This window comes from Saimiri boliviensis, chromosome 15, assembly GCF_048565385.1.
Source record: "Saimiri boliviensis isolate mSaiBol1 chromosome 15, mSaiBol1.pri, whole genome shotgun sequence".
NCBI lineage: Eukaryota > Metazoa > Chordata > Mammalia > Primates > Cebidae > Saimiri > Saimiri boliviensis.
This window is the reverse complement of record NC_133463.1, coordinates 92245867-92272265: the sequence shown is the minus strand read 5'-3', so window position 1 is coordinate 92272265 and position 26399 is coordinate 92245867. Positions and strand designations below refer to the sequence as shown.

At 51.4% G+C, this 26399-nt stretch overlaps 1 protein-coding gene across 2 annotated transcripts in view; it reads left to right on the top strand.

Annotated features, from left to right (window-relative positions):
* Nucleotides 1–3088: 3088 nt before the first annotated feature.
* ARHGAP39 (Rho GTPase activating protein 39) overlaps nt 3089–26399 on the top strand; it is a 143608-nt gene continuing 120297 nt past the window's right edge. For both annotated transcript variants that reach the window (XM_039464741.2, XM_039464740.2), the window contains exon 1: nt 3089–3284. The gene's annotated coding sequence lies outside the window, so the exon portion shown is untranslated. The remainder of the gene's footprint in view (nt 3285–26399) is intronic.

The window sequence follows — 26399 nt, the reverse complement described above, 5'->3', positions numbered from 1 at the left end:
CAAAAGACTGGCCACAGCAGGAGTTAGTGAGAACATGGAGAACCCGCGACTCATGAGAGCTACTGGGAATGGTGTGGTAGCTTCTTAAAAAGTCAAACTTGAAGCCAGGTGTAGTGGCTTACGCCTGTAGGCCTAGCACTTTGGGAGGGATCCCGAGGCGGGTGGATCACAAGGTCAGGAATTGGGGACAGTTATTTGTAAATTTTTGGTGCTACAAAAGTAGCAGCGCTTGAATATAAATTTTCTCTCAGCAAGGTGACTTTACTTTCTGCAGAAAGGGTACACTCACCAGCAGTTTGCCATGAGAGTACACTGAAAAAAGGAAAGGTAGGCATATTTATCCCTTACAGACTAGCTCCTACTGCTGTGCCCTGCCTCCATTGGCTGGAGCTGGGCCTCACAATATAAACTATACCGATTGGCTAATAACTCAAAACTTTTCCTAAAAGGCTGAAGGCAAGATAAACAAAGGAAAAGAGGAAGTCACTTATGAAAGACTTAAAGAAGCAATAACATTTCTAAATAAGGAAGGGGAATTAACTATGGGCTGAGGCCTGCCTGGGCTTGTCCAGACTTATCAGGGCAAATATCTGGGCTACAACGCAAGAACTAGGAACTCAGCCCGGTGCAGTAGGTCACGCCTGTAATCCCAGCACGTTGGGAGGCCAAGGCAGGTGGATCACGAGGTCAAGAGATCGAGACCATGCTCACCAACATGGTGAAACCCTGTTTCTATTTAAAAAATACAAAAATTAGCCAGGCGTGGTGGTGAGGCTTGTAGTCCCAGCTACTCAGGAAGTTGAGGTGGAAGAATCATTTGAACTGGAAGGTGGAGGTTGTAGTGAGCCAAGATTGCACCACTGCACCCCAGCCTGGTGTCAGAGCGAGACTCCATCGCCAAAAAAAAAAAAAAAAAAAAAGAACTAGGAACTCAGAATATGCCTATGTCTTTATTGTAACTAACAGCTACTTAGGATTATTAACAAAAGGCTTTAGAGTAAATCAATATTTGAAGAAGCTATTATTCATCCTTAATAAGAAGAAAGCTTTGAAAGGAGGAACTCCTACTTTTATTTTCTACAGAGACCAGCCTGGCCAACGTGGTGAAACCCCATCTCTACTAAAAATACAAAAATTGGCCGGGCGCAGTGGCTCAAGCTTGTAATCCCAGCATTTTGGGAGGCCGAGGCGGGTGGATCACGAGGTCAAGAGATCGAGACCATTCCGGTCAACATGGTGAAACCCCGTCTCTACTAAAAATACAAAAAATCGGCCGGGCGCGGTGGCTCAAGCCTGTAATCCCAGCACTTTGGGAGGCCGAGGCGGGTGGATCACGAGGTCAAGAGATCGAGACCATCCTGGTCAACATGGTGAAACCCCGTCTCTACTAATGGTGCAAAAAATTATCTGGGCATGGTGGCACGTGCCTGTAATCCCAGCTACTCCGGAGGCTGAGGCAGGAGAATTACCTGAACCCAGGAGGCGGAGGTTGCGGTGAGCCGAGATCGCGCCATTGCACTCCAGCCTGGGTAACAAGAGCGAGACTCGATCTCAAAAAAAAAAACAAACAAAAATTAGCCTGGTGTGGTCGTGCATGCCTGTAATCCTAGCTACTCAGGAGGCTGAGACAGGAAAATTGCTTGAGGTTCAATGAGCCGAGATGGTGCCACTGCACTCCAGCCTGGGTGACACAGCAAGACTCCGTCTCAAAAAAAAGTTGTGTCCTCTCTAAATATTTTGTATATTGTGTAATTGTTGTGTGTGGTCACGAGTGTGGAAAGTGCCCCCTGCTAGTGTGCGGTCACAGGCGTGGAAGGCGTCCACTGTAAGTGTGTGGTTGTAGGAGTGGGAAGTGCCCCCTGCTAGTGTGTGCTCGCGGGCTCGGAACGTGCCCGTTGCTAGTGTGTGATGACAGGCGTGGGCAGTGCCCGCTGCGAGTGTGTTGTCACGGGCGTGGAAAGCGCTCAGTGTAAGTGTCACAGGTTTCAGGTGAAGGCAGTTAGCCTGGGTGAGCGGTTTTCTGCAGCAGTCATGGAGAAGGGTTGGGCTCCCGCAGCCGGGTCTTTCTCAGGGAATGCAGAGGAGAGAGGGCGGGAGAGGCGCAAAGGCACAGCCTCGTCTCCCGCGTCCGGAGCGTCCCGACCCGGCCGCCCGAGGGGAGATCTCCCGGGGCGGGAGGCGCGGCGAGCCGCAGGGCGGGCGTGGGGCCCGCGGGACACCGGACGGGGGGCTGCCAGCCCTCCGCGGCTCCTCACGGCGAGGACCCAGGGAAGGCCCGGGACGGGACGCCGTGCGCGCCCGTCTCCTACGGTGGAGGCTTCGGGCGGCGCGGCCTCCGTTTCTCCAGAAATGCAAGTCACATGCGATTTCCAGAAACGCACCTAGAGGATCTAGGAGACCGGGCGGAACGCAGATCCGAAAACGCCGAAGGACGCAGAGCCGAGCCGCGGCGAGTGCAGGTGAGAGCGGCAGGAGGTCACGAGACGCGAGCCCGCCGCAGCAAGGGCCGAGAGGACGGCTGCGCTTCCGGGGACTCGGGCGGCCCGCGGTCGGAGGGCGCGGCACGGCCCCGACCCACGGCGAGGCGCGTCGGACGGTGACTCCCTGCACCCGAGGAACACTCAGGGCTGGTCCTCCCGGGCGGCCTCAGGAGCGGCGGCGGGGCTGGGGGAGGGCAGGCCGCTCCCGCTCCCGCTCCCGCCTCCGGGCTGCCGCTCCCGCTCCCGCTCCCGCCTCCGGACTGCCGCTCCCGCTCCCGCTCCCGCCTCCGGGCTGCCGCTCCCGCTCCCGCTCCCGCCTCCGGGCTCCCGCTCCCGCTCCCGCTCCCGCCTCCGGGCTGCCGCTCCCGCTCCCGCTCCCGCCTCCGGGCTGCCGCTGCCCCTGCGTCCGCGGGACTCCGGCTCCCGGCAGGCCGCGCGCATCCTCGGCGGGACTCGGACTCCCGGCAGGCCGCGCGCATCCTCGGCGGGACTCGGACTCCCGGCAGGCCGCGCGCCAGCTCATGCGTTCTGCGGCCTCGCGAGGCAGCGCCCCCTGGCGGCGGGCGGGGGTCGCCGCGGGGGCGGAGCCGGAGGCGGGGGGTTGCGCTTGGTGACGGGAGGACGCGCGGCCGCCGCGCACTCGGCCGGCGGCGGCGGCGGCGGAGGACGCCGACAGCGCGGGCTGCCGCGGCGGCGGCGGCAGCAGAAGAGCAGCGGATACGCCGGGGAGCGGCGGGCGGCTGACGCGCGGCGCGCGGGCCGGGATGAGGGACTGTGGCGGCGCGGCCCGCGCGCAGCCGGCCGGTGAGAGCGCGGCGGCGGGCGGTGGGCGGCGCGGGCCGGGAAGATGGCGGAGGGGCCGGCGCTGCGGTCCCCGTGGCCCTGGCCCAGCCTCCGCGGAGGCTCCAGGCCCAGCCGCGCGAAGAATCCGGGCCCACGGCGGCCGCAGCGGCGGGAGGGGCGGCGACCCGGGCGCGGAGGGAGGGGGCGTGCGGGGCGGGGCGGGCCGGGCGGGGCGGGGGGCGCCGCGGCGGGAGAGGCCGAGGCCGCGCGGGGCCGGGGTGCGCGCCGGGGGGCCGGGCTGCGGTGCGAGGGGGGGCGAGTGCGCGCGCGCCGGGCCCCGGGGCGGGTTGAGGGTGCCCGGCCCGAAGTGGGTGTGTGCGCCCCGTCCGGGGTGGGTGTGAGCGTGCCCCTGCCCGGGGGGTATGGGTGTGCCCGGCCGAGGGGCCGACAGTGCGCCGGTGTCCGGGGTAGCGGTGAGTGCCCAGCGCGACGGGGTGTGAGTGTGCCCCTGTGCAGGGTGGGTGTGGGCGTGCCCTGGCCCGGCGGGGTGAGTGTGCCCCTCTCCAGGGTGGGAGTGTGTCCTTCCCGGGGGGGCTGTGAGTGTGCCCCTGTCCGCGGTGGGTGTGGGTGTGCCCTTGGCCGACGGGGTGGGAGGGGCCCCGCCCAAGGCGGGTGTGAGTGCCAGTGCGCCCAGCCCGAGCCCCGGGCGCCGTCGGAGTGGGTGCCAGGTGGGCGCCCGCCGGCGCTGGTGCCTGAAGGGCGGCCGGGGTGCGGGGCTGCTGTGCGCTGCGGTGCGGTCTCCGGCTTTGTCCCCGGGGCGCGGGGAGCGGGCTTGGGCGTCTCCAGGTGGGGTCATGGCTGCCTGCGGGTGGGCTCCGCGGCCTCGCCTCTGCGGCACGCGCGGACGGGCTCTCCGGCGCTCGGAGCCTTCGACTCCCGGTTGCTCTCTGAGCTGGATGGAATTCCCTCGGTTGCTTCCCAGGTGCTGGAGTGCTGTGGGTGGAGGCAGCGTTCCGTGCTGAGGGGCACGAGCGAGGCAGGTTGTGCATTTTGGGGCCCAGGACGTTTTTTATTTTAAAACGTGCAGCCGGCTCCGCGGCAGCTGTGGGTGTGTTCCGAGCCGCTTCCCACCAGCAGCTGCTGTGGGCGCTGCGCAGCTTCGGAAACGCAGCCGGCCCCCTCCCCCTCGGTTTTGTACGGGTTTAGCCAGACCTCCAGTGACCTCTGCTGAAGAACCTGCTTCGCGTGCCTCCTGGTGCAACAATATGGAGATTTGTCTTTTGAAGCCAGTGAGAGGAATTGGACACTGCGGTGCCCTCTGTAAACAGCAGGTGGTTCCGTCGGCGGCGCCCAACCCACAGTGAGCCAGGTGCGATTCTCGTGCCAGGGGAGGGAAAGGCGATTCAAGAGGAGGTGTGGCTGTACAGCGAGGAGGCTCCTTCCACAAACCGTCCAGGGCGCAGGCTCTGAAGCCATAAATGCTTGGAGTGAATGAATGGGGGTGGCGCCTCGCTCGCTCCCTGCACTTGTTCTAGCCAGCAGCTGTCTTGCTGAGAGGCCGGGGAGCGGAGTACACCGGAGGGCGGGTTCCGGAGCCAGGCTGCCCGCGGTGGAGTCGCGACTCTTCTGTTAACTGGCTTTGTGGTCTTCGGCCGGGTCTGTGTGCCTTTGGCTTCTCACCTGTGAAATGGGAACACGAATGATACTGGTCTCAGAGTGTTGTTGCGAGGACTCAGTGGATTAAGACTTGTAAAACACTTTCTTCCTGTCACGTTGTGTTTTTAAAAGTTAGGAATTGTTATTACTGCCAGGATGGTACAGGGTTAGAGTTAAGTTTGGTGCTGCCAGGATGCGCGTGCTGAGCCAGTGGCTCGCTAGTTGTCCCCGGCACTGCCAATGTCATGTAAACTGCTAGTTTAACTGGAAGTCTGTGGCACTGGTTTCCTACACAAGTAAGCTGAGGTCATATTTGGATAAACACATGTTTATAAAGGTAAAAGAGAAACAAGTTTCATATAATTGGATGAATTATTATGTAAGATTGTTTTAAGACCTTCTTAGAGGAAAATGGTCAGGCGCGGTGGCTCACATCTGTAATCCCAGTACTTACGGAGGCCGAGGCAGGCAGATCACTTGAGGTCACGAGTTCAAGACCAGCCTGGCCAACATGGTGAAACCCTGTCTCTACTAAAAATACGAAAATTAGGTGGGTGTAGTAGCTCATGTCTGTAGTCCCAGCTACTCAGGAGGCTGAGACAGAATCCCTCGAACTCGGGAGGCGGAGCTTGTAGTGAGCTGAGATTATGCCACTGCACTCCAGCCTGGGCGACAGAGCGAGATTCTATCTCAAAAAAAAAAGATAGAAAAGAAAAATTCTTGGAGGAAAAAGCTTGGCTCTTATTGTTCTTGGGGTCATGTAGGGTTGTTGTTGACAGAAGTAAGATTTAAAGTAATGTTCTCTGAACTAAACTGCCAAGCTCTGTTTTTTTTTTTTTTTTTTTTTTTTTTTGAGATGCAGTTTTGCTCTTGTTGCCCAGGCTGGAGTACAATGGTGCGATCTCTGCTCACCACAACCTCCGCCTCCCAGGTTCAAGTTATTCTTCTGTGTCAGCCTCCCAGGTAGCTGGGACTATAGGCATGCACCACCATGCCTGGCTAATTTTGTATTTTTAGTGGAGATGGAGTTTCTTCATGTTTCTCATCTGGTCTTAAGCTCCCCACCTCAGGCAATCCACCTGCCTCGACCTCCCAAAGTCCTGGGATTACAGGCATGAGCCACTGCACCCAGCCAGCTTTTGCTTTTGTGACAGGGTTTCACTCTGCTGTTCAGGCTGGAGTGCAGTGGGGCAATCACGGCTCACAGAAGCCTTGACCTCCTGGGCTCAAGGCATCCTCCCACCTTAGCCTCCCAAGTAGCTGGGACGACAGGTGTGTGCCACCACACCTGGCTAATTTTTTTGTTTAAGATGGAGTTTTGCCATGTTACCCAGACTGGTCTCAAACTCCTGAGCTCAAGTGATCCACTGTCCTTGGCCTCTCAAAGTATTGAGATTACAGATGTAAGCCACTGCACTCAGCCTGCCGTTGTTATACTTCTCAGTGTTATCCTTGCAACAGAAAAGGTGATTGATTAAAATAAACTTTAGGTGACAGGGAGGACATAACAAAGTGAGAAGGTAGAATCACCAGCAGTGTAACATTCTGCCTTGCTAAGCTGTCGCAAGAAGTGAGACAGAACTTGCTTCAGAGCGTGATGGGAAGATTCTCCGTGTTTTCCAAGGCGGTGGCTCCTCCTCGAGTCTGATCATCTCTTCCCTCTGTATCTTACTTAGTTTTGCCTTAGAAAGCTGCATCTCATCTCCTTTATACTGTGTGACACAAAGGCTAGGTAAAACGCTTCTGCATTTAGTAGAGTGTTTTGAGGTTTGTGACATTTTAGGTGAGAATAATTTAATCTTTAGTTAGTGGCAGCAAAAATAGCCTAAGATACATATTTAAGTGCCCATCCCAGCTTTATCTCCTACATGTATACTGGGGTGGGCCCTGGAAGCTGCACACTACATGGAGAGTTGGTATGTTCTGAAACAGTTTATCAACAGTAGTTCAGAGAATGCAGCCTCCTAGTAGGCTTCTACTGGTTTCTTTGGTGCTGTTGAGAAAAAAATCCATGAAATACGGTCTTAAATTGAGATACCTCCTCCTACTAGCAAAGCCCCTCTGCTGTGCCTCTGCGCTGACTCATGGTCCTGTGTCATAGACCTTAGGCACTCTGTCTCACAGTTAGCTTTGCGGGTGTCCTGTAAGACACACAAGGCATGGCTCAGAAGAGCAGACTGGTGTGCGGCCTGTGGAGCACGGTGCTGGGGCTGGCAGACTCCCTCTTGGAGCTGGACTACACTGCCTGGCCTGTCTCCTGTCCCTTCTTGTTACCTGTCTTGCTTCAGCAGGTGAAAATCCTTACCCTTTGACATTGGCTGTCTCTGCTGCCCTGTGCTTGCCTTGCTGTGTCTTTCACCTGCCTCTTAGACTCGCTCCCAAGTTTATCTGACAAGTCTTCCCTGTGCCCTGAGATTGAGTCTGACCCTGACTTCCATCCTCTGGCCACATTGTTTCCACCAGCTGTGGTCCTCCTCTGCCAGCTGGTCCGCAGGCCAGTTCCTCTGCCACTTTTGCTGTGTTTGATGTCAAGACACCTGAGAGCAGAATTTTGCAGAGTTTGTCTTCCCTAAAACTCGTGTTGGTCAGTGGTGCCTGCCATCCTGCCCACCCCCTGAAATGTGATGGTGACATAGTAATTTTATTATCATATGTCTGTGAGTTTTGTTAACGTGAAATAGCATCCCCTCCATTCATCATCTTGTCACGAAACTCTTACCAGTCTTTGACACAGTTCGTGTGTTGTGTAAAGAGATTAGTGGCCGCTATTCTCCGTTGGGTTGAGTTTTTCTTGGTTCAGCATTGATGTGGCTTTCCCCTCCTTTTGAGTTTTTGGAATTCTGTGGGAAAATCATAATATTTAGCATTAATTATATATATATATATTAATTATGTATATATATATATATATATATATATATATATATTTTTTTTTTTTAAATAAAGACAGGGTTTCACCATGTTGGTCAGGCTGGTCTTAAACCCCCGACCTCAGGTAATCCTCCTGCCTTGGCCTCCAAAGTGTTTGGATTACAGGCGTGAGCCACCGCGCCCGGCCAATAATATTTTTTCAATTTTTTGTACAAGTGTTTTCCAGGCATTGTTTTATAGTTTTGAAATTGAACATCTAATTTATGCTCAGTTGTACCTACATTGTAGTGCCACAGACATGCTTTAGGGGGCTTAAAAATAAAAAGTCTGCTACAGACATGAGTCCTTCTGTGATTAAAGGCCTCACCTGTGCTCCAAACTAGCGGTCAGTAAACTACAGCCCCACGAGCAGACCCCCTGCCTGTATTTGTAAATAAGATTTCATTCAGCAGCCACACCTCTTTATTTCTGTTTGTCCATGGCTGCTTTGGCTGAACTGACTCCTTGTGCAGAGGCTGTGCGGCTCACAAAACCTAAACCCTTTGTTATCTGGCTCATTTACAGAAAATTTGCTTTAGAAGTTTAAAGGGGACATAATTGCAGGGGGCTGCAGCAGTGAAGGGAGACTTCAAGATGAGGTGGTCTTCTAGGTGAGGTGGTATTCTAGGTCAGGTGGTCTTCTAGGTGTGATCTTCTAGATGAAGTGGTCTTCTAGCTGAACCATACTCACTGGGATGTAAACATGGAAGAGTAGGGACATAGTACAACAGACAGAAGTATTTTCACATTTTGGGAGCAAAGGTGAGAAGGTCAGTTATGTGTGGTTTCTAGAGGTTTAAAGGTTGTGTAAGAAATAATGATCATGCCGGGCGCGGTGGCTCAAGCCTGTAATCCCAGCACTTTGGGAGGCCGAGGCGGGTGGATCACGAGGTCGAGAGATCGAGACCATCCTGGTCAACATGGTGAAACCCCATCTCTACTAAAAGTGCAAAAAATTAGCTGGGCATGGTGGCGCGTGCCTGTAATCCCAGCTACTCAGGAGGCTGAGGCAGGAGAATTGCCTGAGCCCAGGAGGCGGAGGTTGCGGTGAGCCGAGATCGCGCCATTGCACTCCAGCCTGGGTAACAAGGGCGAAACTCCGTCTCAAAAAAAAAAAAAAAAAAAAAAAGAAAGAAATAATGATCATAATGAGGGTCATAATGATAAGGGTCATAATGAGAAGGTCTTTGAATTCCAGTTAAAGGCTTTAGATATTAATTTTCTAGCTAACGGGAGCTATCATAGGCAGCTTTGTGAGCAGGGGATGTCCTGATTAATGGTTTAGGGAGATTTAATTGGCAGCGTCTTGTAGGATGGATTGGTGAAGGAAGAAATCCAAATCCGGGAGTTTATTGGACAGCTTTCTCTAGGACGAGTTCTAGTAGCAACCCCAGCACTGCAGCGCTGACAGCAGCAGAGGCCAATCTCTGCTCACATTTCATTTGCTCTTGACTCTTTTCCAAGAGTCGTCATTTCCAGACCCAGGACCGGTCCTTATTTGGCACGTGCTGTTTTTATGGCAAGAGAGTGGCAGAAACTCAGTATCTTTTCCAGCATCACCTTGGACTGGGGTCTCAGGGTCCATGGGCCAAAGCAGGGTGGGACACACAGCCCTCTATGGGGAAGTGCAAGCCCCTGCTCCGACGCTGTGCTGAAGAAGGCCAAAGAGCCCACACCTGCTGGCTGGGCCATCTCACCATGGCTGACAGTAGAGCTGGACATCTCCCCTCAGCCTCAGACACTGAACGCTGGAGCCGGCCTCCATGTTCAAGAGCCCCTGAGGCGGCTCAGACTCAGCTCCCACATTCACTTCTGGCCTCAACCCTTTGGGGCTTTGGGACCTCCATCTACTTGGTCACCACTTAGAAGTTCAGCATGCTGGGTCGTCCCCTCAGCTGCCATGTGGTACAGCTCCAGGTCCTGCTGTTAGTTCCCCATGAACAGTGATGAGACTCAGCTTTCCTATGTCACCAGAACCCCTGCCTGAGCAGGGCTTGCGCCGTGTCCCACCTGCACTAGGCTGTCCCTCCTGGGGCTCCCCTGCCCTAGCCTTGAGCCCCTCCCTTGTCTCTGCCACATAGCTGTTCACATGATGTGCACAGAGCAGTGGTCTCCCCAGGGGTGACTCTGACACCACCTCCTGCCCCCCGCCACATTTGGCAATATTTGGAGACATTTTTTTCTGTCCCAGCTAGGAGGGGGTGGCCAAGGATTTGTGGAGGCCAGGGGTGCTGTTGAAACCCTATAGTGCACAGCATGGTGCCAGACTCAGAGCACCTGGGCAAGTGACTCTGCTGCCTGGCTCTCCTCTCTGGGTCCCCAGTGCCTCCTGGACTGTACTCCACAGCCCTGTGTGACCCTAACCTACTCTGCTCTCCAGAAAAACTGCCATGTGGTCACAGGCCAAGGCTTGCTTGGCGTCCCTCCTTCCAGAACCAAGCCAAGCTCACTGGCTTCTTTAGCCCTTTGACTCAGGTTTAGGCAGTGTCTGTGGGAGCCCCTCCTGGATCCCTGCCTTGTCCTCAGGTTCTCCACTCCCTCGCGTAGTGCTCTGGGTGGTGCTTTTGGTCACTGTACAATCACATATTTTCTCTCCTCTGGACTGGGAAGTCCTTGAGGGCAAGAGATACATTTGTATTTTCTTTTTTTTAGAGAGAGAGTCAAGGTGGATTATCCAGGCTGGAGTGCAGTGGTGTGATCACACTGCAGCCTCCATCTCCTGGGCTCAAGTGATCCTCCTGCCTTGGCTCTCCCAAAGTCCTAGGATTATAGACATGAACCATTGCACCTGGCTATTTGTATTCTTAATGTCTTGCTGCGCATTGTAACATTTCCTTGAGCATTGGCTTCAGTAAAGATGATTGGGTTTAGGATGGGGAGTTGCCCTCAAAGAACAGGTGGCATGGCAGTGGGAGGGACTCCTTGACACGTTTCCCATGTTGGCTGCTTCCAGCTTCCTGGGCCTCTCTCGTAACTTGCTTTCCTAAGTATAAATGTCTTGGTTCACACAGATCCTCTTTAGTTTTGCTTCCTAGAAAGTTTCAATTTTGTTTACTAATATTTTTGACCAGATAATATGCCTGGTCCAAAAGTACAAAGGGAGCTCAGTGAAGTCTCCCAATCTCCACCCTGGAACCTGGTTCCCCTGGAAGCTTTGCTAGACCAGCTTCTTGTGTATCCTTCTAGAGATACTTTGTAACTTTGCTAGCAAATAAGTAAGTATTCTTTTTTCTTTGTCCTTACCCTTTTTTTTTTTTTTTGAGACGGAGTTTCACTCTTCTTACCCAGGCTGGAGTGCAATGGCGCGATCTTGGCTCACCGCAACCTCCGCCTCCTGGGTTCAGGCAATTCTCCTGCCTCAGCCTCCCTAGTAGCTGGGATTACAGGCACGTGCCACCACGCCCAGCTAGTTTTTTGTATTTTTAGTAGAGACGGGGTTTCACCATGTTGACCAGGATGGTCTCGATCTCTCGACCTCGTGATCTACCTGCCTCAGCCTCCCAAAGTGCTGGGATTACAGGCTTGAGCCACCGCGCCCAGCTGTCCTTACCCTTTTTAAACTTTCTGAACCTTGCCTTTTTCAACTGTGTTTGAGGGGTCTTTCCATATCAGTACATTTTCTAGTACATTCTTTTCCGTAGCTGCATTGTGTTCTTCTCTATGGAGGTGCTGTGTAATTTTTGTGCAGTCATGAACAAGGCTGTAGGCAGTATTTTGTACCTGTAGGACCCATTCCTAGAAATAGCTTCTCTTTCTTCAGTCACTGTTTATTCTGTCACATCAGGGTTTGCTCTTGTCTCTTAATGTCTTTATTTCTGCACTTTCTTTGGTCATTTATTTCACCTAATTATTTCATCTCTCTTACTTTAAATAACATAGTAGGTCAAATTAAATGAATGTCTCAATTGGAAGCTGGTTCACCTTTTGTGTGTTCTTATAGTTGAGTGACTGGTAATATACGCGTCCACCCAGAAAATTGTCAGTGAGTGTTCACAGCAGCCAGAAAGTGGAGACAGCCTACATGTCCATCAACTGATGAAGGGATAAGTAGAATGTGGTCTGTCCCTGCAGTGGAACATTATTTGGCAGTAAAAAGATGTGAGTTACTGATTCATGTTATAACATGTATGAACCTTAAAAAATATGCTGGCCAAGGATGGTGGCTCATACCTGTAATCCCAGGACTTTGGGAGGCTGAGGCAGGCAGATCACGAGGTCAAGAGATCAAGACCATCCTGGCCAACATGGTGAAACCTCATCTCTACTAAAAATATAAAAATTAGCTGAGTGTGGTGACGTGCATCTGTAGTCCCAGCTACTCAAGAGGCTGGGCAGGAGAATCATTTGAACCTGGGAGGCAGAGATTGCAGCAAGCTGAGATCGCACCACTGCACTTCAGCCTGGTGGCAAGCAAGAATACGTATAAAAAATATGTGTGTGTGTGTGTGTGCATATATTATATATATGCTGAATGAAAGAAGCTGGACACATACTGTGTGATTCTAATGGCAGTGGTAGCTTGTCTGGAGCAGCCGCTGCCATGATGCTGGCTGCAATGGGCGATGCCTGGCCAGCACCATGGAGCTAGTGGGAGCTGGGAAAAGGCAGGAGCCATACCCCCTTCCAGGTTGGAGGGGTGGGAGCCTGGCCCTCTTGGGTGCAGCTGCAGCTGCCCAGCTGTGGCAATGGACCCAGGCATCCCTGCTGTCTCCGGGACTCAGGAAGCCCCCCTTCCCCTGCAGACTCAGAAGTGCCTGCTCCTGCTGCCTGACCTCTCCTTGCTCCTGGTGCCCACGTCGATTTTGAAACAAAGTTGAGGCCAAGCCCAGGCACTATTGCAAACTGGCTAGGTGTGCATTTGCTTGGGGAAACACTGACACACTAGCCCCCTGCCTTCTTGGCCCCCTTTGGACTTTGGGCACCAAGGAGTACAGGAAGGAGCCTGAGGGGGGCTGAGGACAGCTTGGCACAGACCTGCAGGAGCGCCTCAGCATGAATAGCCTGGGTGCCATGGACAGCAGGTTGATGGCAGCAGGAGGCAGACAGGCTCCTGGGTGGAAAGGGGCAGGCCCCTGGTGAAGCCCTGTGTCCAAGTCAGGGATGGCCTGAAGCCTGAGGGCTGGCCTGCCAGTTCCATGGGCCAGAGTAAGAGCTTATGATGCTTTTTCTGGGCCCACCCACAGCCACCCATGGACCAGTCAGCATGTACTTTCTTCCCTCTGAACCCATAAAAGCCGTAGACTCAGCCAGACTCAGGCAGACAACAGGACGACCTGCCTGCGGATAGGATAGGAGCTACCCACTCCAGGTCTCCTCTCCGCCGAGAGCTGGACGTATGATCGGGACAACCTGCATGTGCAAAGGAGCTGCCCACCGTGGGTCTCCTGAGAACTGTCCTGTCACTCAGTGAAGTCCTCTTGCTCACCCTCCAGTTGTGTGAGTACCTCATTCTTCCTGGACATACGACAGGAACTTGGGTCCTGCTGAATGAAGGACTAAATGAGCTGCAACACAAACAGGGCTGAAGTACGCCCCCCCAGCCCCCCAACACTTGCCACATTGCACGCAATGAAAAGGAGAGAAGAGCTGCAGCCCTTTGGGGAGCCCAGACCTAGGGGCTCCTCAAGCCAGGGCTGTGATGCCCTCTTTGGGATTCTGTGGTTCCTGGCATCTCCAAGCTTCTGGGTACCACTGTGTTCCCCTCATCCAGATGCAGGGGCCCACAGCAGAAGCCATGTGCAGTACATCTGGTCAAGGGGCAGCCTCTCACAGAGCCGGCACCTGGAGCAGCCTGCCCCGCCGCAGCTGGCATGCCTGGCTGTGCACAGTGGCCTAACCCTGCACTTGCTTGCTTACACACCCCTTGTCATTTTGTGCCTGGCTTGCACTTGGCAGGTGTAGGATCTGGGCCAGTAGTGCGAGCTGAGTGCCGCTTGCCAGGCTGAGTGGGCAGAATGAACCCAGCGGGTGTGAGCAATACTCAGGCAGAAGGCACCACTGGCCACAGAGGTTTCTGGCTGGTGAAGTGACACTCCAAGGATCCTGTGACAATTCCATTTATGTGAAATGTCCAGAAGAAGTGGATCTATAGAGATAGAAAGTAGATTAGTGGCTGTCAAGGGCTGGGGGATGACAGCCAAGGGTTATTGAATTGCGTTTAGCATAATGAAAATATTCTAAAATTGACTGTGGTGAAGGTTGCACATATCTGTGAATATACTAAAAATAACCTTAAATTGTACACTTGAATTGGGTGAATTGTATGTAATGTGAATTCTATCTCAATGAAGCTGTTAAAAACAAGACTGACGAGAATTTTTCAGAAGAGAGCATTCCGCGGTGAGGGTCAGAAGGCTCTATTCCTGCAGAGGGCCTTGGTGCAGATGTGTTCCTGGAGCCTGTGGCAAGGTGATGAATCCCTGATCAGTTTCTTTTCTTTTTTTTTTTTTTTTTTTTTTTTTTTTTTTTTTTTTTTTTTTTTTTTTTTTTGAGACGGAGTTTCGCTCTTGTTACCCAGGCTGGAGTGCAATGGCGCGATCTCGGCTCACCGCAACCTCCGCCTCCTGGGTTCAAGCAATTCTCCTGCCTCAGCCTCCTGAGTAGCTGGGATTACAGGCAAGCGCCACCATGCCCAGCTAATGTTTTGTATTTTTAGTAGAGACGGGGTTTCACCATGTTGACCAGGATGGTCTTGATCTCTCGACCTCGTGATCCACCCGCCTCGGCCTCCCAAAGTGCTGGGATTACAGGCTTGAGCCACCGCGCCCGGCTCTTTTCTTTTTTTGAGACAGGTTCTTGATCTGTCACCGAGGCTGGAGGGCAGTGGCATGATCTCTGTTCACTGTATCTTTGGCCTCCTGGGCTGATGTGATCCTCCTGCCTTAGCCTCCCAAGTAGCTGGGACAACAGGTGCTTGTCATCATGCCCAGCTAATTTTTTTAAATGCTTTTTTATTTTTTCTGAAATGGAGTTTCACTCTTGTTGTTTGTTGCTTGAACCTCTGGGTTCAAGTGATTCTCCTGCCTCAGCCTCCCGAGTAGCTGGGATTACAGGCATGTGCCACCACACCCGGCTAATTTTGTATTTTTAGCAGAGCTGGGGTTTCTCCATTTTGGTCAGGCTGGTCCTGAACTCCCAACCTCAGGTGATCCACCTGCTTCAGCCCCTCAAAGTGCTGGGATTATAGGCATGAGCCACCACGCCTGGCTTGTTTTTCTGAGACGGAGTCTCACACTGCTGCCCAGGCTGGAGTGCAATGGCATGATCTCGGTTCACTGCAAACTCTGCCTCCCGGGTTCCAGCGATTCTCCTGCCTCAGCCTCCTGAGTAGCTGGTATTACAGGTGCGCACCACCATGCCTGGCTAAGTTTTTGTATTTTCAGTAGAGATGAGGTTTCACTATGTTAGCCAGCTGATGTCGAACTCCTAACCTCGTGATCCTCCTGCCTCGGACAGGCGTGAGCCATCGTGCCCAGCCAATTTTTGTATTTCTTGTAGAGGCAGGATTTTACCATGTTACCCAGGCTAGTTTTGAACTCCTGGGCTCAAGTGATCCTCCCGCCTCTGCCTCCCAAAGTGCTGGAGTTACAGGCATGAGCCACTGTGCCTGGCCCATGATCAGTGTCAGGTTTCAGGTGGTAGCAGATGCTACACTGGTCTCTGTGCAGAAGACTTGAGTTAAACTTTGACTTAATCACTGCTTGTGTGATTGAGCACAGATAAGACAGTTAAGCACAGGAACTCTCATCTGTAGATTAGATGCTTGCCCTGCTTATTTGTTCAAGGTTGTTGTGAAGCTGAAGCATGGCTGAGTCTCAGTGGGTTCTGTAAATTACTGAGTGTTATTTGTGTATAATACGAGTTTAAAAAATTAATTTCAACACTAAGAGGCTGATGAACCAGCCTCTTGCAGGCTGGTCTCGGACAACCCATTCAGAGAACAGTTGATGGCAGTGTAAACATGTGTGAGGTGTGGGAGCACCACTGTCTCCCCAGCTCCTGGCAGCCAGCATGCTGGACACAGGCTCCAGAACTCCTTGTCTGGCCAACAAGGTTTGAGTCTATTTTCCTTTCTTGTCATGCTCCTTTCACCTTGTCTGCTTTTTCTCTTGATTATTTCTTTGAGCTACTAGAGGCCCCAACACTATCCAGACAGAGTGACTGATGCTTCCTTCATGGGTTTACTGTTTGCCTTGAGATACTCCTAGAGGTTTTCTTCTACAGTTCCTTCAAGCATTCCTTGGAATTAGAGTGGTGGCCTGCATGTTCCTCCTGGCACGCAGGGCTGTGCTCAAGTCTCTGCAGTGGAAGTTTTCCCGACCCACAGGTCTCTTGTTATTTACACATCTGACTGCCTGCTGGGTGTGTTGCTGATAAAGGGGAGCAGCTTCGAAACTCCAGGTGCTGTGTTTCTGTTTAATTGCAGCTGCGTTGGCCTTTTATATTCTATTCAGAGTTCATTTGTGGTGTGGAAGTTCCTATTTCTGGGAGGGGGTAATGCTGCGAGGTCCCTGAGACCCTTGCTTGTAGCATGTGCAGGAATCACAGACAGGGTTCCAGAACAGTGAGGGACTTTCTGCCCAAGGCCACTGGGGCCTAGGATGAGCTTCACTTGGGCAGAGCCTGTCTCCATTGCTCTGGCAGGGCTCTCATGCCCAGTCCTGTGTTTGCCAGGCCCACCCACACTCGTCTCACTCCTGTCTCTCCTGTCGCCTTATGTGCCAGCCACTTGCCAGTCAGATACCCCTAACAGGGAGGAGACAGACCAGGCCTTTGGTGGGGGACACGGGAGTGAGTTGTGCTAACATTCTGTGGACAGCAGAGGTGGCCATGTGCCTGGGGTCTCAGGGAGAACCCTAGGGTGGCTGGCCAGGAGGGATGTTCAGTTCAGGTAGGCTTTCTGGAGAAGGGGTGTCTTGTCTGAAAAGGAGGGGTATCAGCAGCTGAGTCTTGGGCTGTTCACCTGGTGCAAAAAAACCATACCTCAGGCAGCAGGCATGTGCAGCCCAAGCCAGCAGGTATGTGGTAGTGCCAGCAGGTATGTGTGACTGGAATGTCCAGCGGGAGCTCAGGGCGAGCAGGTGGGAGGATGGTGTTTGCAGCATGTAGAGTGAGACTGTCTCCTGAAGGGGAGCATGTCTCACCTTGAACCCCACCTTCGGAGTCAGCACGCAGTTAGGAAGAGCGAACTCGTTTGCAGTAGCTTACTTCTAGCTCCAGCTTTATTTTCATTTCTTTTGCGGAAAACATCAGAACTTACATGAAGTGTTATCCATCCTTGACCCATTCTGACATATTTTATATGGTAAGTTATTTGCAGAATCTGCCTGTTGATGACCCATTGCCGCTGGCTGGGAGATGCTGCAGAGCCTGGCACGGCCCCGTACAGCTGTGGCTCTCGCAAATGATGAGACACCTAACATAGGCCTCGTTTCACATAGAGAGCCAACATTAGGATTTACAGACTCGAGTTAATTCGCGTGTGTTTGGTATGTGGAAGGCCCTGGTTGGATATTGGGAGAAGCTTGGCTGCCCTGAGGCCTGGAAGCATGCATGTCCTGAGTGTGAGCACATGTGGGTGGTTGGGGTCTTTGGTGTGGGAGGAGGGAGCAGCACCAGGGGGCGTCGTCAGAGCTGGATTGGGTGGTCGTGCCTTTCTGATCCATTCCATGCATAACAGAGCTCCGGTCAGTGGTGCTGGGGGCTGGCAGTGCAGGGGTAAAGCATTTGTCTCTTGAAGCTCAGAGTCTAGTGCAGGGAACAGATACACACAGTTGGCAAGTGCGGTGTGTGCTCTGAAGAACGGGGATACAGCTTCGTTTAGATGAGGACATCAGGGCAAGCTTCCAGGAGGGAGATTGAATCGGGGGCCTGCAGAAGATGATGGGGGTCAGCTCATATGGCAGCCCTGGGGTAGCAGGACCGTATGGTGAGAGCCCAGGGAGCCTAGAGCAGGGCAGGAAGCGAGACAAGTGAGGCAGCCAGCCAGACTGCATCAGGGTCCCACCCAAAATAGTCTTCTTGAAGCATCACCCAGGCTTTTGTGTCAAGAGCACATCAAGGAGATGGACATGAAATACAGAAATGGTTGAGCCACCTGTGGTTCAGGTGAATGACAGTGGGGAAACAGCAGAGGTTTGGGATTGACAGGCTCTTTGGGCCCAGTGGGGAGGATGATGGGAGGGGTATGGGGAGCCCCAGCACAGCCAGCTGGTCTCAGTGCACTGTAGCATGCATCCAAGCCCCATTGCTTTTTATTGCTGAGGGATGTTCCATGGTACAGGTCAACCCTGTTTCCTTTATACTTTCATCCATTGCTGGGCATTTGAGTGTCTCCACATTTGACTATTATGAATATTTGTGTAGTTGCTGGGTCATATGGTAATTCTTTGTTTACTTTTGAGGAAATACCAAGCTGTTTTCCAAAGCAGCTTGTTCCTACAGCATTCTATGTTCCTACAGCAATACCTAAGGTTTCAATGTTTCCACATCCTTGACAATACTTGTTATTGTTCATCCTTTTGATTAAAGCCATCTCAGTGGATGTGAAGTGGCATCTCATGATGGTTTTGATTTGTACTTCTCCAATAGCTAATGATGTTGAACATCTTTTCTTGTGTTTGCTGACCATTTGTCCATCATCTTTGGAGAAATGTCTATTCATATCCTTTGCCCGTTTTTCAATTGGGCTATTAATCTTTTCTGACTGATTTATGTGTGTTTTTTTTAATGTATTCTGTATACAAGTGCCAGATAGAATTACAATTTACAAATGTGTTCTTCTATTCTGTGGGGATTTTTTTCTTTATTTTTTACACTACATAAGGCCTTGGAATTTTTATGTGTCTTTTTTTTTTGAGACGGAGTTTTGCTCCCAGGCTGGAGTGCAATGGCACGATCTCGGCTCACTGCAACCTCGCCTCCTGGGTTCAAGCAATTCTCCTGCCTCAGCCTCCTGAGTAGCTGGGACTACAGGCACACGCCACTACGCCAGCTAATTTTGGCATTTTTAGTAGAGATGGGGTTTCACCATATTGACCAGGATGGTCTCGATCTCTTGACCTCATGATCCACCTGCCTGGGCCTCCCAGAGTGCTGGGATTATAGGCGTGAGCCACTGTGCCCGGCCATTTTTATGTTTCTTAATGGTATCATTTGAAGCACAACACTTTTTAATTTTGATAAAAGTAATTTATTTTTGTTGTTGTTGCTGCTTATACTTTGATGTTATAGCTAAGAAACCATTGCTTAACCCAACATCATAAAGATTTACTCCTGGCCAGGCACGGTGCTCACACGTGTAATCCCAGCACTCTGGGAGGCCGAGGAGGTGCATCATGAGGTAAGGAGATCGAGACCGTCTTGGCCAGCATGGTGAAACCCCATCTCTACTAAAATACAAAAAATTAGCTGGGCGTGGTGGCGCGCGCCTGTAGTCCCAGCTACTCGGGGGACTGAGGCAGGGGAATCTCTTGAACCCAGGAAATGGAGGTTGCAGTGAGCCAAGGTTGAGCCACTACACTCCAGCCTGCCAACAGAGTAAGATTCCTTCTTAAAAAAAAAAAAAAAAATGACAGCTCATGCCTGTAATCCCAGCACTTCAGGAGGCTGACGTGAGCGGATTATGAGGTCAGGAGTTCAAGACCAGCCTGGCCAATATGGTGAAACCCCACCTCTACTAAAAAATATTAAAAAATTAGCTTGGTGTGGTGATACATGCCTGTAGTCCCAGCTATTCAGGAGGCAGAGGCAGGAAAATCATTTGAACTTGGGAGGTGGAGGTTGCAGTGAGCCGAGATCACGCCACTGCACTCCAGCCTGGGTGACAGAGTGAGACTTGTCTCAAAAAAATAAAAAACAAACAAACAAAAAAACCAAAAAAACCCCGAGCTTGCTTTTTTGAGGAAATTGACAGGTTGATCTGAAATTCATATGGAAATTTAAGGGACTTAACATTAGCCAAAACAGTCTTGAAAAGAGAACAAAATGGGATACAGCTTCTGACTTGAAACTTATCACAAAGCTACCGTAATTAAGGCAATGTGGCATGGGGATGAGGACAACAACACAGAGTTGAGTCCAGAAATAAGCCCTTAATTTGCAATCAAGTAATTTTTGACAAAGGTGCGAAGACAATTCAGTGACACAAAGAAAAACAGTCTCTCCAACATCTAGTGCCAAGCAGCCACATTCAAAAAGCAAAGCAGGACGCTACCTCACACGTGGACAAAACTAACTCAAAATGGATCAACACCTAAATGTATATCAAAACGGTATAAAACAATGTATGAAGATAGCAATGTCAGCCAGGCACAGTGGTTTATAATCCCAGCACTTCGGGTGACTGAGGTGGGAAGATTGCTTGAGGCCAGGAGTCTTCCCATGATGTCAGAGTGGGAAGTGTAATGGCATGATCTCAGGTCACTGCAACCTCTACCTCCTGGGTTCAAGAGGTTCTCCTGCCTCAGCCTCCTGAGTAACTGGGACTACAGGCGTGTGCCTCCACGCCTGGCTAATTTTTTGTGTTTTTAATAGAGATAGAGTTTCACTGGGTTAGCTAGGATGGTCTTGATCTCCTGACCTCGTGATCCATTAACCTTAACCTCCCAAGTGCTGAGATTACAGGTTTGAGCCACTGCACTCATGCCTGTAATCCCACAACAGAAACAACAGTTTTTGTTGTTTGTTTGTTTGTTTGTTTTATGCAGCAAGCTTGTCTTTGATAGGTCTATTGAATTCTGTTGATCAGTGTGGAGTGTTCTGCCATCTTGCTAATGTTATCTGTCATTCCATGAACATGAGGTGTTTTACCATTTATTTAGGATTTAATTTCTTTCAACAATGTTTTGTAGTTTTCAGTACATAAGTGCATTTCTTTTGTTAAATTGATTCCTAAATATTTTATTCTTTCTGATGTTATTCTAAATGGAATTGTTTTCTTAATCTTATTTTCAGGTTTTTTCATTGCTAATGAGTATTCTAAAAAAATACTTCCTGTTCCTGCTAAGTATTTGTTTTCATTTTTTGTTTTGTTTTGAGACAGTCTCAGTGCACTCATCACCTATGATGGAGTGCGGTGGTGTGATTTTGATTCACTGCAGCTTCAACCTCCTGGGCTCAAGCTATCCTCCCACCTCAGCTTCCTGAGTAGCTGGAACTACAGATGCATGCCACTGTGCTCAACTAATTGTTGTATTTTTGTAGAGACAGGGTTTTGCAATGTTGCCCACGCAGTTCTGAACTCCTGGGCTCAAGTGGTCCTTCCGCCTTGGCCTCCCAGGGTGCTGGGACTACAGGTGTAAGCCACTGCACCTGGCCTTAACATTTCCTTTCTGAAAAAAGGAGGAGGAAACAAATATAACTTCTCTTCTGTCTTCTAGTGTGCCAGTTTTTAGGGGACCAAGAATTCACTCGCTTTTTTGAGTCCTGAATGAAGGTTAAAAAAAAAAAAAAAGGCTGTGAGCACAATTCCATGAAGCACACACTGGCATTTTCAGCCCATTCAATGGTTTGAACATTGCCTTCTCAGAAGAAGCCTTCACTGTGCATAACATCTAGGAAAAACGTTTTTTGGTTTTGTGGTGTTTTTTGAGACGGAGTTTCGCTCTTGTTGCCCAGGCTGGAGGGCAGTGGCGTGATCTCCACTCACTGCAACCTCTGCCTCCCGGGTTCAAGCAATTCTCCTGCCTCAGCCTCCTGAGCGTCTGGGATTACAGGCATGGAACACCATGCTCAGCTAATTTTTTTGTATTTTTCGTAGAGATGGGGTTTCACCATGCTGGTCAGGCTGTTCTCAAACTCCTGACCTCATGATCCGCCCTCCTTGGCCTCTCAAAGTGCTGGGATTACAGGTGTGAGCCACTGTGCCCAGCCGAAAAATGTTTCGAAGATAAATGTTGCCCATTTTCATTGCCGTTAGCATTGTTGCTGTAATCTGATGTGTATGCTGTGAACACATTCTGTGTTTTTATATAATTTATACCTCGGAACAATGCATGCAGTGGGTGTTCTTTGTCCTATTTAATAGATGAGGAAACCAAGGCTGGAGAGGGCTGTGACCCGCCAGGGTCACACAACTAGTGGGCAGAGCCAGGATTCAAGTCCCCGTGCCTTGACTCCTGAACCACAGTCTCCTCTTCACCACAGTCACACTTCCTCTCCCGTCCTGTCATCTCCGTGACCTCAGGGTATAACACTTTGCTTATTGAGACTTAGTGTACACAGAAGCTGTCCCAGGTGCTGGGACATCACAGGAAGAGGACAGGCCGAGCCCCTGCTCTCATGGACCTTATGTTCTCCCAGGGCAGGGAAAAGCAGACACGTACCATGTGATGTCTGCAGTAGTTGGTAGTGTCAGTGCTGCAGAGACAGGATGAGGGAGGGCCCAGGCATTGGGAAGGGGGTGGGATCAGGTGGGCCTCAGTCACAAAGACCCTTCATTTGGGCAGGTGAAGGAAGTAAACCATTTGTGGGGTTAGGAGTGCAGGCAGAGGAAGTGGCCAGCGCGAAGGCTGGAAGGAGGTCAGAGGGAGCCTGTGGTGCTGGAGGGCGTCCGGGCGGCCAGAGGATAGGCACTGGGGATGCCGTGGGCTTGGAGCACCGGGGTCCTGCATCTGCCTCATCTGTTTCTGTGTCCGTTTAGGAATAAATTTTAATAGAATGTGAGTCTGAACTCTTAAATTTAGAGTAAACAAAACCTTAAAATTATTGATTGGTTCAAGACGGTTTTATGGAACAATTAATCTGTAGCAGAAACTTGACTTTGAGTGCGAAGGTTCCAGCGTTTTTGAAGCAAAGTGTACAAAGGTTCCACGGGATGGGACCAAGGAGGAGGCGCTTGGGCATTTCTCACAGCAGGCATTTTCTCAGGAGGCGGGCAGAGGTCTGCTCGGGTGGCTTTGAGCACTGTCTTGGGGACTTGCTGTGAGAGCGAGAGCATTCCAGGTGGTGTCCAGCCCTGATCTCCTTAGCTATGTGTATTAGTCCATTTTCATGCTGCTGATAAAGACATACCCAAGACCAGGAAGAAAAAGTTTAATTGGACTTACAGTTCCACATCGCTGGGGAGCCCTCAGTCATGGTGGGAGGGGAAAGACACTTCTTACACAGCAGCAGTGGCAGGAGAAAATGAGGAAGAAGAAAAAGTGGAAGCCCCTGATAAACCTATCAGATCTTGTGAGACTTATTCACTGTCGCAAGAACAGCACAGGAAAGACCAGCCCTTATAATTCAGTTACCTCCCCCTGGGTCCCTCCCACAGCATGTAGGAATTCTGGGAGATATAATTCAAGTTGAGATTTTGGTGGGGACACAGCCAAACCATATCATTCCACCTCTGGCCTCTCCAAAGCTCATGTCCTCTCATTTCAAAACCAGTCACGCCTTTCCAACAGTCCCCCAAAGTCTTAGCTCATTTCAGCATGAACCCAGAAGTCCATAGTCCAAAGTCTCATCTGAGACAAGGCAAATCCCTTCTGCCTATGAGCCTGTAAAATCAAAAGCAAGCTAGTTAATTCCTAGATACAGTGGGGATACAGGTATTGGGTAAATACAGCCGTTACAAGTGGGAGACATTGGCCAAAACAAAGGGGTTACAGGTCCCATTAAGTTTGAAATCCAGCAGCGCAGTCACATTTTAAAGCTCCAAAATGAGCCGGGCGCGGTGGCTCAAGCCTGTAATCCCAGCACTTTGGGAGGCCGAGGCGGGCGGATCACGAGGTCAAGAGATCGAGACTATCCTGGTCAACGTGGTGAAACCCCGTCTCTACTAAAAATACAAAAAAATTAGCTGGGCATGGTGGCGTGTGCCTGTAATCCCAGCTACTCAGGAGGCTGAGGCAGGAGAATCGCTTGAACCCAGGAGGCGGAGGTTGCGGTGAGCCGAGATCGCGCCATTGCACTCCAGCCTGGGTAACGAGAGCGAAACTCCGTCTCAAAAAAAAAAAAAAAAAAAAAAAAAAAAAGCTCCAAAATGATCTCCTTTGACTCCAGGTCTTACATCCAGGTCACGCTGCTGCAGGAAGTGGGTTCCCATGGTCTTGGGCAGCTCTGTCTCTGTGGCTTTGCAGGGTACAGCGTCCTCTCAGCTGCTTTCACAGGCCAGTGTTGAGCGTTGCAGCTTTTTCAGGTACATGGTGCAAGCTGTCGGTGGATCTACCATTCTGAGGTCTGGAGGACGGTGGCCCTCTTCTCAGTCCCGCTAGGCCCTGCTCCAGTAGGGACTCTGTGTGGGGGCTCTGACCCCACATGTCCCTTCTGCACTGCCCTGGCAGCGGTTCTCCCTGAGGGCCCCGCCCCACAGCAAACTTTTGCCTGGGCATCGAGGCATTTCCACACATCTTCTCAAATCTGAGCAGAGGTTCCCAAATCTGAATTCTTGACTTCTGTGCACCTGCAGGCTCAACACCACGTGGAAGCTGCCAAGGGTTGGGGCTTCCACCCTCTGAAGCCACAGCGTTGGTCTCTTTCAGCCATGGGTGGAGAGGCTGGGGACCCAGGGAACCAAGTCCCTGGGCCACACACAGCACCGGGACCCTGGGCCTGGCCCTCCTGGGCCTCCGGCCCTGTGATGGGAGGGGCTACCACGAAGGTCTCTGATGTGGCCTGGAGACATTTTTCCCGTGGTCTTGGGGATTATTAACATTCAGCTTCTTGCTACTTATGCAACACTTGACTGTCTCCTCAGAAAATGAGTTTTTCTCTTCTACTGCATCATCAGGCTGCAAATTTTCTTAACTTTTATGCTCTGTTTCCCTTTTAAAACAGAATGATTTTAACAGCACCCAAGTCACCTTTTGAATGCTTTGCTGCTTAGGAATTTCTTCCACCAGATACCCTAAATTATCTCTCTCTCAAGTTCAGAGCTCCACAGATCGGCCAGACATGGTGGCTTATGCCTTAATCCCAGCACTTTTTGAGAGGCTGAGGTGGGAGGTGGGCGGATCACAAGGTCAGGAGATCACGACCATCCTGGCCAACGTGGTGAAACCCCGTGTCTACTAAAATACAAAAAAAAAAAGTAGCTGGGCATGGTGGCGCACGCCTGTAGTCCCAACTACTCAGGAGGCTGAGGCAGGGGAATCGCTTGAACCCAGGTGGCGGAGGATGCTGTGAGCCGAGATCATGCCACTGCCCTACAGCCTGGGCAACAGAGCAAGACTCCGTCTCAAAAAAATAAAAAGTTCCACAGATCTCTTCCCTAAAACAACAAGAGTCGCCTTTGCTCTAGTTCCCAACAAGTTCCTCATCTCCATCTGAGGCCACCTCAGCCTGGACCTTATTGTTGCCACTATCAGCACTTTTGTCAAAACCACTCAGCAAGTCTCTAGAAGGTTCCAAACTTTCCCACATTTTCCTATCTTCTTCTGAGCTCTCCAAACTGTTCCAGCCTCTGCCTGTTACCCAATTCCAAAGTCACTTCCACATTTTCAGGTTATCTTTTAACAACACCTGACTCAAGGGTACCAATTTACTGTTATTAGTTCGTTTTCATGCTGTTGATAAAGACATACCCAAGACTAGGAATCAAAAGTAGTTTAATTAGACTTACAGTTCCACATGGCTGGGGAGCCCTCAGAAGCAGTGGGAGGTGAAAGGCACTTTTTTTTTTTTTTGAGATGGAGTTTTGCTCTTGTCACCCAGGCTGGAGTGCAATAGCGTGATCTCAGCTCACCGCAACCTCTGCCTCCTGGGTTCAAGCGGTTCTCCTGCTTCAGCCTCCTGAGTAGCTGGGATTACAGGCATGTGCCACCACACCTGACTAATTTTGTATTTTTAGTAGAGACAGATTTTCTCCATGTTGGTCAGACTGTTCTAGAACTCCTGTCCTCAGGTCATCCTCCTGCCTTGGCCTCCCAAAGTGCTGGGATTACAGGTGTGAGCCCCTGCAGCCGGCCGAAAGGCACTTCTTACGTGGTGGTGGCAAGAGAAAATGAGGAAGAAGCAAAAGTGGAAGCCCCTGATCAACCCATCAGATCTCATGAGATTTATTCACTATCACGAGAATAGCACAGGGAAGACCAGCCCGCATGATTTAATTACCTCCTCCCAGGCCCCTCCCTATCGCCTGGGAATTCTGGGAGATACCATTCAAGGTGAGATTTAGGTGGGGACACAGGCAAACTCTATCACCGTGGCTGAGCCCTGCAGCTCCGTCTCCCACCACCACACGTTGGATGGCCTGGCTCTGGGGCCAGCGATCGTGTCATGAGGCGAGAAGTGGCAGAGTCCTGGGGGAACTGTTCACATGGCCTCGTCCTCCATGGAATGGAAGCCAAGGTTGGGCAGTGGCCACGACCCAAAGCCAGGGAAAACTGCTGCCTTGCCTGTTTTAAAAGGATCCTGCTGGCTGCCGTGTGGAGGGAGGGAGGAGAGGACCAGCTAGGAGCTGACCACAGCCGCCCAGTCTCTACCCAGGTCGCAGTGGTGGAGGAGATAGGCTGTTAGAATCTGGAAATCGTTTTTATGTGTGTATGTGTTTGAGACGAAGTCTCACTCTGTCACCCAGGCTAGAGTGCAGTGGCACGATCTCGGCTCACTGCAGCCTCTGCCTCCAGGGTTCAAGCAGTTCTC